We start from the raw sequence: 14,970 nt of genomic DNA on the forward strand, positions 1-14,970 counted from the left end.
GCTTTTAAATCAGAGAGTCATATCGCACAAAATAGTTAATAAATAGCATTTCCCATATGTCTACTTTACATCTGCACAATTTTGGAAACAAAATTTTTTTGTTAGGAAGTTATAAGGGTTAAAAGTTGACCAGCGATTTCTCATTTTAACAACAAAATTTACAAAACCATTTTTTTAGGGACCACCTCACATTTGAGGTGAGTTTTGGGGGTCAATATGACAGAAAATACCCAAAATTGACACTATTCTAAAAACTACACCCCTCAAGGTACTCAAAGCCACATTCAAGAAGTTTATTAACCCTTCAGGTGCTTCACATGAATGAATGGAATGTGGAAGAGAAAATAAACATTTACCTTTTTTTCACAAACATTTTAATTCAGAACCAATTTTTTTATTTCCAGAAGTGTAAAAAGAGAAAACGAACCACAAAATGTTTTGTGTAATATCTCCTGAATACGCTGATACCCCATATGTGGTGCACAGCAGAGCTCGGATGGAAAGGAGTGCCGTTTCACCTTATCAATGCAAAATTAGCTGGAATTGAGATCGGACGCCATGTCGCGTTTGGAGAGCTCCTGATGTGCCTAAACAGTGGAATCCCCCCACAATTGACACCATTTTGGAAACTAGACCACTGAAGGAACTTATCTAGATGTGTGGTGAGCACTTTGAACCCCCAAATGCTTCACAGAAGTTTATAACGTAAAGCCATGAAAATAAAAAATCATATTTTTTCCACAAAAATGATATTTTCGCACCCAAATTTTTATTTTCCCAAGGGTAAAAGGAGAAATTAGACCCCCAAGGTTGTTGTGCAATTTGTCCTGAGTACGATGATACCCCATATGTGGGGGTAAACCACTGTTTGAGCGCATGGCAGAGCTTGGAAAGGAAGGAGCGCCGTTTGACTTTTTCAATGCAGAATTAGCTGGAATTGAGATTGGACGCCATGTTGCGCTTGGAGAGCCCCTGATGTGCCTAAACAGTAGAAACCTCCACAAGTGACCCCATTTTGGAAACTAGACCCCTTAAAGAACTTATCTAGATGTGTGGTGAGCACATTGAACCCCCAAGTGTTTCACTAAAGTTTATAGAGAAGAGCCGTGAAAATAAAAAATATTTTTTTTCCACAAAAATGATCTTTTAGCCCCCAATTTTTTGTTTTCACAAGGGTGAAAGGAGAAATTGGCCCCCAAAACTTGTCTAATTTCTCCTGAGTATGCTGATACCCCACATGTGGGGGGAACCACTGTTTGGGCACACGGTGTGGCTTGGAAGGGAAGTAGTGATGTTTTGGAATGCAGACTTTGATGGAATGGTCTGTGGGCATCATGTTGCATTTGCAGAGCCCCTGATGTGTCTAAACAGTGGAAACCCCCCAATACTAATTCGAACCCTAACCTGTTATGAATGGGTAACCGAGGAGGATGGCAGGAACAGGCTAAGCCACCAGGAAACCAGAGAGGTTGGTAACTAAGCGGATTGCAGACCGCTGATCCTATCGACACAACTGGCAGTAGCCGTGGAGCGTTCCTACGATGCCCAAGACACCTCGGCACAGCTGGAGAGCTAACTAAGATTTAAGCCAGAAAGGTGAAATCTAAACTGCCCTGGAGCAGATCCCCAAAGGAAAAGATAGCCCCCAAATATATATTGTCGGTGAGACCAGATGAGACACAAACATAGGTAGAAAATAGACTGAGCAAATGGTGGGGCCCAAGCTGTCTAGATATACAAAAATGGTGGGGGGAACAAGAGGCGCAATAGTGCCCTATCACTAGTGACACTAGAAGTATGAGCGGTATAATACAGTTCCACTCACCTATTCCAGTTGTGTAACCCACAACTGGCTTGAGAGCATATCACAGAATCAGCTGCTGCAGGACCTCCACCAACCACTCGCACGTGGAAAAACCTTCAGAAAGTTGTGGGAAGCAGGGTGTGTTGCAGTCCGCGCTGCCGAGATTCACAAATCACCTGGGATGCAAGATGTTGTAGCAGTGTACTCCTTTATTTCCTCCTACGCGTTTCGGCGCCCTTCCTGGCACCTTCCTGAGGAAGGTGCCAGGAAGGGCACCGAAACGCGTAGGAGGAAATAAAGGAGTACACTGCTACAACATCTTGCATCCCAGGTGATTTGTGAATCTCGGCAGCGCGGACTGCAACACACCCTGCTTCCCACAACTTTCTGAAGCTGTCTAGATAGGACAGGACAGAAAAGATACAGTCTGTAATCACGCAAAAACCCTAAAAAATCCAACACATCTGATATACAAAAAACCTGAGGCCACACGACCTCACCCCTGCTAGATCAGCACTCTGATGTGAACTAGAAGCAAAGTAAAAGATGCTAATATAACAGGGGACTGAAAAAACTGACACAAGCTGTAAATTATGGAGCAGGGCCCAGCACTGCCCCCAGCAGGGAGTACGCTGAACCCTCGCAAAAAGCAGAAAGCAAAAAAAAGTACAACCAGATTAGATGCAAAGGATTAGCAAAATAATCACTTAACTGAACCATGCAGATCAGGCAGGAGACAAAAGAAGTCCAAATGCACAAGGAGGAAATCACCAGCAACCACCAAGGGAAGCCTACTCACTTATATGCTCCCAGCCAGTAATCCCATATTTCCAATTATCGTCGTCAGGTGGCAAACTTCCATCAACCTAGCCAGCTGCACTACTCCCAGCAACCACCAGAGAGAGCTCTGGCTCAGAAGTCCAAGCAAGGGAATTCACAACACTAAACCCAACACACATCTAACCCTAATCCCAACCCTAACCATAACGCAAACCACAACCCTAACACCAACACACCCCTAACCCTAATCCAAACCATAACCCTAACCACAACCTTAACCCCAACACACCCCTAACCCTAAACCCTAATCCTAATTTTAGCCTCAATCCTAACCCAAGCTTTAGCCCCAACCCTAACCCTAACTTTAGCCCCCAACCCTATCCCTAACTTTAGCCTAAACCTAACGTTAGCTCTAAATCTACCCTAACCCTAACCCTAACTTTAGCCTAACCCTAACGTTAGCCTAACCCTAACTTTAACCTAATAGTAACCCTAACAGTAACACTAACTCTAATAGTAACCCTAACCCTAACAGTAACCCTAACCCTAACAGTAACCCTAACTTTAGCCTAACAGTAACCCTAACCTTAACAGTAACTCTAACCCTAACAGTAACCCTGACTTTATCCTAGCAGTAACCCTAACTATAGCACTAACCCTAATCGTAAACCTAACTGTAGTACTAACCCTAACCCTAGCAGTAACCGTAACCCTAACAGTAACCCTAACTATAGCACTAACCCTAATCCTAACTATAGCACTAACCCTAATAGTAACCCTAACTATAGCACTAACCCTAACCATAGCACTAACCCTAACTATAGCACTAACCCTAACCCTAACGATATCACTAACCCTAACCCTAACAGTAACCCTATACCTAACAGTAACCCTAACTATATCACTAGCCCAAACCTGCGGTATCTGCTGTTTCTTACTTTGTGACAAGACAAGATCACTGACTGGCAGGAGATCAGAGGAGAAACCGCATTACTATGATGCAGATCGCCAGGAAAGTTCGTTGCTGCAACAAACTTTCCCAGTGATCCCTCTCATTGGCTGGTGTGAAGCTGACGTTATCAGGACCTGAACCAATCAGGTCTCGATGAGGTCGGGGGTCACAGGAAGCATTGTGCTCCAGGATCCCCTCGTTATAAGGTACGTGGGGGTCCTGGTGGGCACAAAACTGCCGACCATAGACAAACGTTGGCACTGCACAAAGCCCAGCAAGCACCGACGTTTATCTACCATTGGTGGTCACGAAGCGGTTAACAGAAGCATACAGTCTAGATCACGTTAAGTCATTATTGCCCTCTACTCCTCTTTGGTCAGACCTCATCTGGAATACTGTGTCCAGTTTTGGGCACCACATTTAAAAAAAAAATCAACAAACTGGAGCAGTTCAGAGAAGAGCGACCAGAATGGTGACTGGTCTGCAAATCATGTCCTATGAGTAACGGTTACAGGATTTGGGAATGTTTAGCTTGCAAAAAAGAAGACTGAGAGGAGACTTAATAGCTGTCTACAAATATCTCACGGGCTGTCACATTGTAATAGGATCATCTTTATTCTCATTTTCACAAGGAAAGACTACAAGCAATGGGATAAAACTGAATGGGGGGAGATACAGATTAGATAGTAGAAAAAATGTTTTGACAGTTAGGAATGGAACAGGCTGCCACTAGAGGTGGTGAGTTCTCCTTCCATGGAAGTCTTCAAACAGAGGCTAGACAAAGATAGGGGCCATAAAAAAGGAGGGGGACTTATGCAAGGATGGGGTGCACATATACAGTTGTGGCCAAAAGTATTGACACCCCTGCAATTCTGTCAGATAATACTCAGTTTCTTCCTGAAAATGATTGCAAACACAAATTTTTTGTTATTATTATCTTCATTTAATTTGTCTTAAATGAAAAAACACAAAAGAGAATGAAGCAAAAAGCAAAACATTGATCATTTCACACAAAACTCCAAAAATGGGCCAGACAAAAGTGTTGGCACCCTCAGCCTAATACTTGGTTGCACAACCTTTAGCCAAAATAACTGCGACCAACCGCTTCCGGTAACCATCAATGAGTTTCTTACAATGCTCTGCTGGAATTTTAGACCATTCTTCTTTGGCAAACTGCTCCAGGTCCCTGATATTTGGAGGGTGCCTTCTCCAAACTCCCATTTTTACATCTCTCCACAGGTGTTCTATGGGATTCAGGTCGGGACTCATTGCTGGCCACTTTAGAAGTCTCCAGTGCTTTCTCTCAAACCATTTTCTAGTGCTTTTTGAAGTGTGTTTTTGGTCATTGTCCTGCTGGAAGACCCATGACCTCTGAGGGAGAACCAGCTTTCTCACACTGGGCCCTACATTATGTTGAAAAATTTGTTGGCAGTCTTCAGACTTTATAATGCCATGTACACGGTCAAGCAGTCCAGTGCCAGAGGCAGCAAAGCAACCCCAAAACATCAGGGAACCTCCGCCATGTTTGACTGTAGGGACCGTGTTCTTTTCTTTGAATGCCTCTTTTTTTCTCCTGTAAACTCTATGTTCATGCCTTTGCCCAAAAAGCTCTACTTTTGTCTCATCTGACCAGAGAACATTCTTCCAAAACGTTTTAGGCTTTTTCAGGTAAGTTTTGGCAAACTACAGCCTGGCTTTTTTATGTCTTGGGGTAAGAAGTGGGGTCTTCCTGGGTCTCCTACCATACAGTCCCTTTTCATTCAGACGCCGACTGATAGTACGGGTTGACACTGTTGTACCCTTGGATTGCAGGGCAGCTTGAACTTGTTTGGATGTTAGTCGAGGTTCTTTATCCCACATCCGCACAATTTTGCGTTGAAATCTCTTGTCAATTTTTCTTTTCCGTCCACATCTAGGGAGGTTAGCCACAGTGCCATGGGCTTTAAACTTCTTGATGGCACTGCGCACGGTAGACACAGGAACATTCAGGTCTTTGGATATGGACTTGTAGCCTTGAGATTGCTCATGCTCCCTCACAATTTGGTTTCCCAAGTCCTCAGACAGTTCTTTGGTCTTCTTTCTTTTCTCCATGCTCAATGTGGTACACACAAGGATACAGGACAGAGGTTGAGTCAACTTTAATCCATGTCAACTGGCTGCAAGTGTGATTTAGTTATTGCCAACACCTGTTAGGTGCCACAGGTAAGTTACAGGTGCTGTTAATTACACAAAGTAGAGAAGCATCACATGATTTTTCGAACAGTGCCAATACTTTTGTCCACCCTCTTTTTTATGTTTGGTGTGTAACTATATCCAATTTAGCTTTAGGACGATTCTTTTTGTGTTTTTTCATTTAAGACAAATTAAATGAAGATAATGATAACAAAGAATTTGTGTTTGCAATCATTTTCAGGAAGAAACTGAGTATTATCTGACCGAATTGCAGGGGTGTCAATACTTTGGCCACAACTGTACAAGGATGGGGGCTTATTCAAGGATGGGGGGCATATACCAGGATGAGGGACATATACAAGGATGAAAAGCATATACCAGGATGTGAGGGCATATGCCAGAATGAAGGGCATATACCAGGAAAGGTAGGTCGTATATACCTGGATATGTGGCATATACATGGATGAGGGGCATATACCAGGATGGAGGCATATAGCAGAATGGGGGGAGCATATACCAGGATGGAGGGAGCATATACCAGGATAGGGAGTGTATTCCTTTATATCTGCAGTCGGATACCCCTGTTCTTGTTTGTGGCTGCTCGATACAAAAGTGGGTTTTGGGTTGCAATTTGGGCACTTGGTCTCATGACTGGTATAGCCCATTCTTGTGCTATGTGCTCCTTTCCTAGGTAACTTGCCTTGCTGTTACTGCTAAATAGCTGGTAATCTGCGTAATATGCTGTAGAATATAAAATTAAAAATCCTTCATTTTTTGAGAATAGAAAGCATTCTTTTGAACAAATGTTATTTGCAATGTTGCTTGTTTAACCCATTTATGAACTTGAGAAACCATTATTTAATTACTTCTAAGGGTATGCATGTGTATTCTGGTCCAGTGCTTTCGTCTCTGCATTGAACAGAGGGCAAAGGCCATAAAACCGATGCAGAAGGTCACATTTTGCATTCCTATGGCATATATTGCTTAAAATGATGTTTTAAGGAAGAAATATACAATGATAATTTTTTGCACAATTGCCCTAAGTGTTCATCTAGTTGTTATGAAACAGTGCCCTGTTAGTAAACTTCCTTCAATTCATTTGCAGGATCACCAATCTGACCAAAGTCTAAATTCCAAACATTGCTGAATTGTTCTGTTTATCTTAAGACATGACTTTGCTGAAGTGCGATGGAACTGTGCCCATGTAAGGGGCAAAGGCCATCAATCTGCTTATACCAGAATCAACCATATCCACCATTATATATGTGATATAAGTAAGTCTAAGTAACAGCAGAAAACAATGCATATTTATGAAAACTAGAGATTAAAACAAGTGTAATTTTTCATGTATTACTTTTCAATTGATGGGATTAGCAAGAAATCGATTTATAAAACCGATACAAATATATTATTGCCATCATCACTCTAGCTTCAGGATATTCATAAGTTTGTTCAGATAAGCAAAGGATGTACGGAAACTAGTCCACATGTGATAATTCTAGAAAAAATGTGACTCCACCACCATTTTGATTGGCTGTTGAAATCTTTAAGACCCTAATTTTTAATGGGGCTTCCTCACTCTTTCCTTTCAAATTATTTTGGGAAGGGAATGATCAGACATGTTGTATTACTATGCTTCATCCTTTTGTTTCTAATGCAGATAAACCACCATTCAAGATGTCTGGCAGCAGCTTTCTCCTTATTCCTTACTTTTCTAAAACACATGCATGCCCAATCAAGCCAAGATTACATGTGTATAGGTTTTGGACAATAGCAACCCAAAGCCGTGTTCACATCACAGGTTAGCACAACATCAGTGGCTATGGGCAGACATTGACTTTAATTAACTAAAGTGTCTCTCTTTGTGCTCTGTCAGGTATAATTTTTGGCAGTATCTACCTATTTGAGGATGGCACCAAAATGTGGTCAACTGGATTTTAGTGCCCTCCTCAAACAGGCGGATAATGTAAAAAATAATGTTCAAAAGAGCACAAAGTGACTTTGTTTGCTTCATTGAAGGGACTCTGTCAGCACAGAATGACAATTCAATGATTATGCAAACCAATTACATTACATGCATCATGGTGTGGCCAAACATTTAACTACATACACCTTTCTACCTACTTGTCTTGCACATATAAATTGAGGACCCTCCCCTCAAATTATGATCATGGCCTAAAGTTGATTTCACCCACAGTTTTTTTGATAAAACTGCCATGTTTTTCATGGCTTTTTTTTTTTTTTTTGCATATTTTTACCCCCAAAATTCTGTGACCAGATGTTCTATGAAAGTCTATAGTAAAATACAAAATATACAATAGATAATTATTTTATTTTGTTGTCATTTTTTGTAGCTATTTAGGTCAGTGGCATATTTTTCAAAGAGCAACATTCTGTAGGGATTTTTCCAGAGGCTTTTCTGTAACAATTGAAAGACTCCAGAGAAAATAATTTTACAAAAAAGTATGAAAAAATGCCAACTTACTGTTAGAAAACACAATTAAAGCTGCTTATAATTCATACATTTTTACAAGTCAAGCAAGCATAAATTTTATTTAGGGGGCCAAAATGTGAATTCAGGTGTTTAGTCTGTTTATCTAAAGTAGTGCAAGGATTAAAAGTATTCTGGTAAAATCCAACAGAAAGTCTGAGCTGTCATACAGATGATTACAGCCTTTAATTTTCTTTGAGCTATTGAAATTCACAAAAATATGTTTATGTCAGGATTGCAAATGGAAAAAAGAAGAGGAAAGTAAGTTCTTGTCTGGTTATATGCAAATGTGACTATTTCCAGGATATTAAAAAGAGCTGCAGATTCCCTAAAGTGCATGTACTTTAGTAAAAAAAGTATGAATTCTTCATCATACCTCTGTACATTTTTACTAACTCAGACTTATTTTTTACTGCTGTAAAAGTACATACAGTATGTTTCAGATTTAAAATGTTACATATATAGATTGATCACAACTCTATGGAGATCAAGGAAACATTTGAGGTGGCAGCAGCGTGATAGGAATGCAAAATATGAGTTGTATGCTATGGGACGTATAATAAAATATCTGTTTACACAATATCACATGTAAGATAAAAGATAATTAAATTTTTTCCTCTCACAAATCAGTAGCACAAACATAAATTAGCAACTTTAAAATAAGTCCTATTAAAGAAACATGATCTTTTTTATACTTCTGGATTCCTCTCCTCCTCTCTGTCTCCTGCACTAATTACAAATACATTGGAGAAGATGGAGAAAGCTCAAACTCAGAAATTGTTTGAGCCAAGAGTCATTAGCATAATTGGCCCAATTTTGTAGCATAAGAGACCGCTGCCTTATGCTGATTCTTACAAGTATAATAGTGTCTTGTGACAGTGCTGGATTCACAGCAACAGTGGTCATTACTGCTTTATAATCTGTGCTGCTGCTGTACCTGCAGTATCAGAGAGAAAAGGGAGCAGTCTAAAGACATGAAAGACAGCTGATACGTTCATGAAGATCTGCAGGGGTTGAGCTAACTATAGGCCTTCACAAAATATGGCCCAGGGACGAGCCAGCAGGAATCAGAAGAGGCTGACTCCATTTTTTCCAGCACTGTGGCACCAAGAACGGAACAGAGCAGTAACCATCAGCTCTTGCATTGATGTGCAGTGGAGAGATGAAGTCAGCATGTTACTATGAGGGCATATAATAAGGGACATTATAGGGCAATGGTGGACATTAGGGAGCAATTTAGGATATTTTGAAGTAATTGAGGGATAGTGAAAGGGGGCATAGTGTATTGAGGGGCAGTGGGGTGGACGGGACTTTATGCAGAAAAGCAGTGTGGGGGAGATATTACGGAAAAGGGCAATTTGAAATATAATGATTCTTTTATTTTTAAGGGCACCAAGTCGGTATGTGCTGCTGAAGACAGAGAAGAGGTCAATCTGGAGAGACAAGCTGTGGGAGTGAAACCTCATCATGGCATGTGTACTACATGGAGAAAAATGGGATCGGAGGCTATGTCACCTATAAGGTACCTGGATGCAAATGTTTTGTGATACTGCCTGTGTTTTATGAATGTTGTGGCTCTTGTATGGTCTGTATTCTGATGATATCTGGTAAGAACAGCTCCCAGTATCTCCCTTTACCGTTGGTATGTTACTTGTTTGGCACCTTGTAATGAGACACCTTTTTGAACCAACTGATATTATTTTTCACTAAGTGACAGCATTTCTTTCTAATTACTGATAGATTTCAGTAGAGATGAGCGAGTTTTCCTTTTTTCGGGTCGAGTCGGGTTTCATGAAACCCGACTTTCTCAAAAGTCGGGTCGAACGAAATCGGCCGATTATCGTGAAAAGTCGAAGGCCGACTGAAACACGAAACCCAATGCAAGTCAATGGGGAATCAAGGTTGGCAGGGAGTGGAGGACAGGAAACACACCTACAGTGCCCATTTTAATGCCAAAAACATCAATTCTTATTACTTAAGCTTGTCAACCTTAATTTACTTTATAATAATAGGCATTGAAAACTGGGGGTTATTTGGCTAAAGTTGTGGGGGGGGTAGGGCTGGCTCCAGATTTTCGTGGGCCCTGGGCCAAAGAGTGTCACTGGGCTCTTTTAACACATGCCACAATTCATGATCCTCTGATACGGCAGAGAAATAGCGGTATAGTACAATGAAAAATACTTCACTTCTTACATCTCATGACTGATATCCATTTTAAATTCTCCAATAGGTCCAAAAACCGACAGTATATTACTCCATACAGTATTATGGCCACCGCATAGTGCGCTATACAGAGTAATGAGGCCCATATATTTCTCCATACAGAATCATTGGTCCCGTATATTGTTTGAAACAGTATATGATGAGCTCCACATAATGCTACAGTATATGTTGGTCCCCATGGATGAAGCTCCACTGTGTTATGGGCCCAAATAATGCTCCATATATAATGGGCCCCATTTCTAATGCTCCAGTGCCTAATGGGCCCTGTAAATGCTGCTCCAGTGTCTGATGTCCACCTTTGGAATGCTCCAGTGTATGGTGGGCCTCATATATCATTCTCCAGAGTATAGTGCTCCCCAAAAATAGCTGTCCCAACATTGAAAACAATTAAATAAGTCTCCTCACTAGGGAAACTCTGTACTAGTCTGGACTCCTCATCGTCCCCATCTTCCATCTCACTGCACTTGGACTGTTTAGGCAGAGGGCGTACAGATGTGATGTCATCGCGCTCTCTGACCAGAATGTCACTGTCAGGAAACACAGAAGACGTCACGGCGATGGAGCAGGGAGAGGTAAGTATTTCAACTTTGCAAGTGCTGTGATCCTGAGCAAGCAGGAGGGCCCACTATTTGGCGATGGCACTGGCACAGGGCCCCTCATACTACGGCGGTGTGTCTTATGGCGGTTGGGCCCTCCCACCGACACAGACACTTTTGCGTACTATGAAGGGCCCTGTGCCAGTGCCGTCACCCATGAGTATGCCCCCCCACCTGCTCAAGGAACCTGCACTTTCATCTGCACCTTCCTCTTTGTCACCATGCAAGGTGGTATAATATGCGGGAAGGGGAACCTGAGTTTCATCAGGGTCAGATTCTGGCTGTGTAGAGTGCGAGGGGAATGTGGTGGTCTGGGTCAATGTACCAGCAGAATCATGTAGCAGTGGCTGGGCATCAGTGCACTTGTGGCGCCCCCAGGAGTACGGTCGCCACAGTGGCATTACCTTCCTCCTAGGGAGTGTGATGTCATGCTTGGGAGCAACGAAGGATCTCTCTAGCAGCTAAACCAACACACAGCACAGTTCCCACTCCAGGCCAGCAGGGAGACCTCTGAACCTGACTGCTGAGGAGCTGCTCTCTGTTGTCGGGAGGAGGTAAGTTCGGGCAGTCTGTGAAGGGAAGGGGAAGTGTGTGGACGTGAGAAGGGGAGCTGGAGGATGAGCAGAGTTAAGGCTCACTCCTAGCTGGAGCGCATGGTTGGGATTCCGGTCTCCAAGTTTGTAGGGACACTGACGGTCCTGCAGCAGAAACCGGAGGAAGTAGCAGCTGGAAATGCTCTGTTCCCAACTAAGGCTCGGAGGCCCCAGCAGCGACGTGTGTGAGCCAGAAGGAAAAGGCTATGGCTGCCTGCCATACGAGAAAGTTCCAAAAGAGAGTCAACAGGGGGAACTTCAGTGAACTCAGTACTGCGAGTACCTCAGATAAGCGCTAGAACGGAGGCCACACTACCTATCTGCATAGAGAGAATTCCAAATTTGCTTCCAGGCTGACCAACTCCTTCTCCATTTGTACTCTGGGTCCTGGACGGCACTTACCAAGTACAGGTAAAGGAACTGCACGACTGTGTCTGTCATCTTTCTCCTGCGCCTGGCGCACTGCTCTGCTACATCCTGCACTGCACACCATCTACCAACTCTTTCATCCGACTTGCGACTATGGCCCTACCTGTGCAGGGCGTCTACATCTAAACTGCACCACAACATCTGTCCCAGAGAAGCGACACTGCAGTGCGGTGTTGTGAGTTCATTTTCCCCTTCACCATTGAGGTCTGATGAACTCCCTCTTCTGGTGAAGGAAGGTAGTGAGGCTGATTACCAAGCACCTGAGCTGGATGATGATGACTGGGTGACGGGAATTGCTGACTGGATATAAGGCAGCCGACGCCCTTCTGCCTTGCTTGTGATTTCCCTGAGGGATTCTAGGACACCAGTCTGATTCCTGCTCCTCAAAAGCTAAGTTTTCTGCTCTGCTTTTTGCATTTGTGTTTTGGTTTGCCTTGTTTTTCTGGATTTCTGCCATTCCCTGCTGGGGTGAGCTGAATTCCTTTTTGCTCTGTCTTCAGAAAATACCTGAGTACTGATATAGTCTTTTTGAAGCCTAGCGTCTTCAGGGCTTTTTTCCCTATCAGTCTGTTGGCTCTTGTTTTGATAGGGTTTTGGCGGATTGCAGACAGGAGCTTTTCTATCCTGTCCTATTTAGTTAGCTTGGGCCCCATCATTTGCTCAGCCTATCTTTCTGTGTGAGTGTTTTTTCATCTTGCTTCACCGTCATTATATGTTGGGGGCTGCCTATTGCTTTGGGGTCTGCTCTGGGGCAGTTTAGATTTCCCTTTCTGTCTTTAGGCTATTTAGTTCTCCGGCTGTGATCGAGGGGTCTAGGGCCCCGTAGGAACCCCCCACGGCTACTGCTAGTTGTTGTTGATAGGTTCAGGGGTCTGCAATCCGATAGCTGCCAACTTTTCTGGTTTTCTGGACTTAGCTAGTATTTCTGTTTTTTCCTCCTAGGTTCAGGGGTCTGCAATCCGATAGCTGCCAACTTTTCTGGTTTTCTGGACTTAGCTAGTATTTCTGTTTTTTCCTCCTCCGGTGACTCATTCATAACAGAATCACCAGCCTTACCGCAGATCCTAGGGTACTCAATAGCAGGAAAGAATTGTAAAAAAAAAAAAAGTGTGTATATTCTTTCCTCTATATCTCTGAGGCCGTAGGGGGAATTTTTTTTTTCTCTCAATGGAGATAAAGCAATTGTCTGATCGTGTGGAGCAGCTCGCTGTGGAAGTGCGGGGAATTTCCGCCTACCTTGCTCATTCACATGCTGCTGAACCAAAGATCCTTACTCCTGATGTGTTTTTTGGGGATCGGTTTAAATTTTTGAATTTCAAAAATAATTGTAAATTATTTTTTGCCTTGAAGCCTAACTCGTCAGGGAGCTCCGCGCAGCAGGTTAAAATTGTCATCTCTTTGCTGCGTCGCGATCCCCAGGATTGGGCGTTTTCTTTGAAACCAGATGATCCTATTCTGACTAATGTGAACGCATTTTTTCAAGCCTTGGGGTTGTTGTATGACGAACCTAATGCTATTGATCAGGCTGAAAAGACCCTGTTGGCATTGAGCCAGGGTCGAGATTCTGCAGAATTGTACTGTCAAAAATTCAGAAAGTGGGCGGTCCTTACTACCTGGAATGATAGTGCCTTGGCTGCTCTCTTTCGAAAGGGTCTGTCAGAAGCCGTAAAAGATACTATGGTGGGATTTCCTGTTCCCTCTGGTCTTGACGATTCTATGTCATTAGCCATTCAGGTTGATCGGCGTTTACGTGAACGCAGGACTGCACGAGAGGTGTTGCCACCTGTTGAACAAGTGTCTGAACCTATGCAATGTGATAGAGTTTTGTCAAGGGAGCAACGTCAGGAGTTCATAAGGCGTAATAAGCTGTGTTTTTTTTGTGGAGATGCCTCGCATATTATTTCTGTCTGTCCTAAATGAGAGAAACGTTTTGCACACATGTTTTCTGTGGGTGGTGTTCAACCTAAGTTTCTTCTGGCAATTACCCTGATCTGCTCCCTGTCCACATTTTCCGCCAAGGCTTTTGTGGATTCGGGAGCAGTCCTGAACCTAATGGACTTGGATTTTGCTAAACGTTGTGGATTTCCGATGACACATCTGCGGACGCCTATCCCTTTGAGGGGGATTGGTGCTACTCCTTTGGCGAAAAATAAACTTCAGTTTTGGACCCAGGTGGTAATGCGGGTCGCCCTAGACCATCAAGAAACTTGCAGATTTTTGGTGTTGCATAATTTGCATGATACCATTGTTCTGGGGTTTCCCTGGTTGCAAATTCATAATCCAGTTTTGGATTGGAAATCTGTGTCTGTGGTGAGTTGGGGTTGTCGGTGTGCCCTTAGTGAGGCTCTGGATTTTTCCACCTCTCCTCAGTCGCATGATGTTCCTGACTATTTGGCGGACTTTTATGATGTATTTAGTGAGAATGAGTCTGCGTCTTTGCCTCCTCATAGGAGTTATGACTGTGCAATTGAACTGAGCCCGGGGTGTAAATTTCCCCAGGGTCAGCTCTTCAATTTATCTGTACCCGAGAACGAGGCTATGCGATCCTATATTAAGGAGGCGTTGGAGAAGGGTCATATTAGACCATCCTCTTTCACCCTTAGGTGCTGGTTTTTTTTTGTGGCCAAAAAGGATGGTTCATTAAGGCCTTGTATTGATTATCGTGCCCTCAACAAAATTACTATTAAATATCAGTATCCGTTACCTCTGATTTCGGATCTATTCTCCAGAGTTAAAGGTGCTTGCTGGTTTACCAAGCTTGACCTCAGGGGGGGCGTATAATCTTATCTGCATTAAGCATGGGGATGAATGGAAGATGGCGTTTAATACTCCGGAGGGACATTTTGAGTACCGGGTGATGCCTTTTGGGCTCACTAATGCCCCTTCTGTCTTCCAGTGCTTCATGAACGATATTTTCCGAGACTTTGTGG

Source organism: Dendrobates tinctorius, unplaced genomic scaffold (assembly GCF_039654945.1).
Source record: "Dendrobates tinctorius isolate UK_male_01 unplaced genomic scaffold, ASM3965494v1 ptg000250l, whole genome shotgun sequence".
Taxonomy (NCBI): Eukaryota; Metazoa; Chordata; class Amphibia; order Anura; family Dendrobatidae; genus Dendrobates; species Dendrobates tinctorius.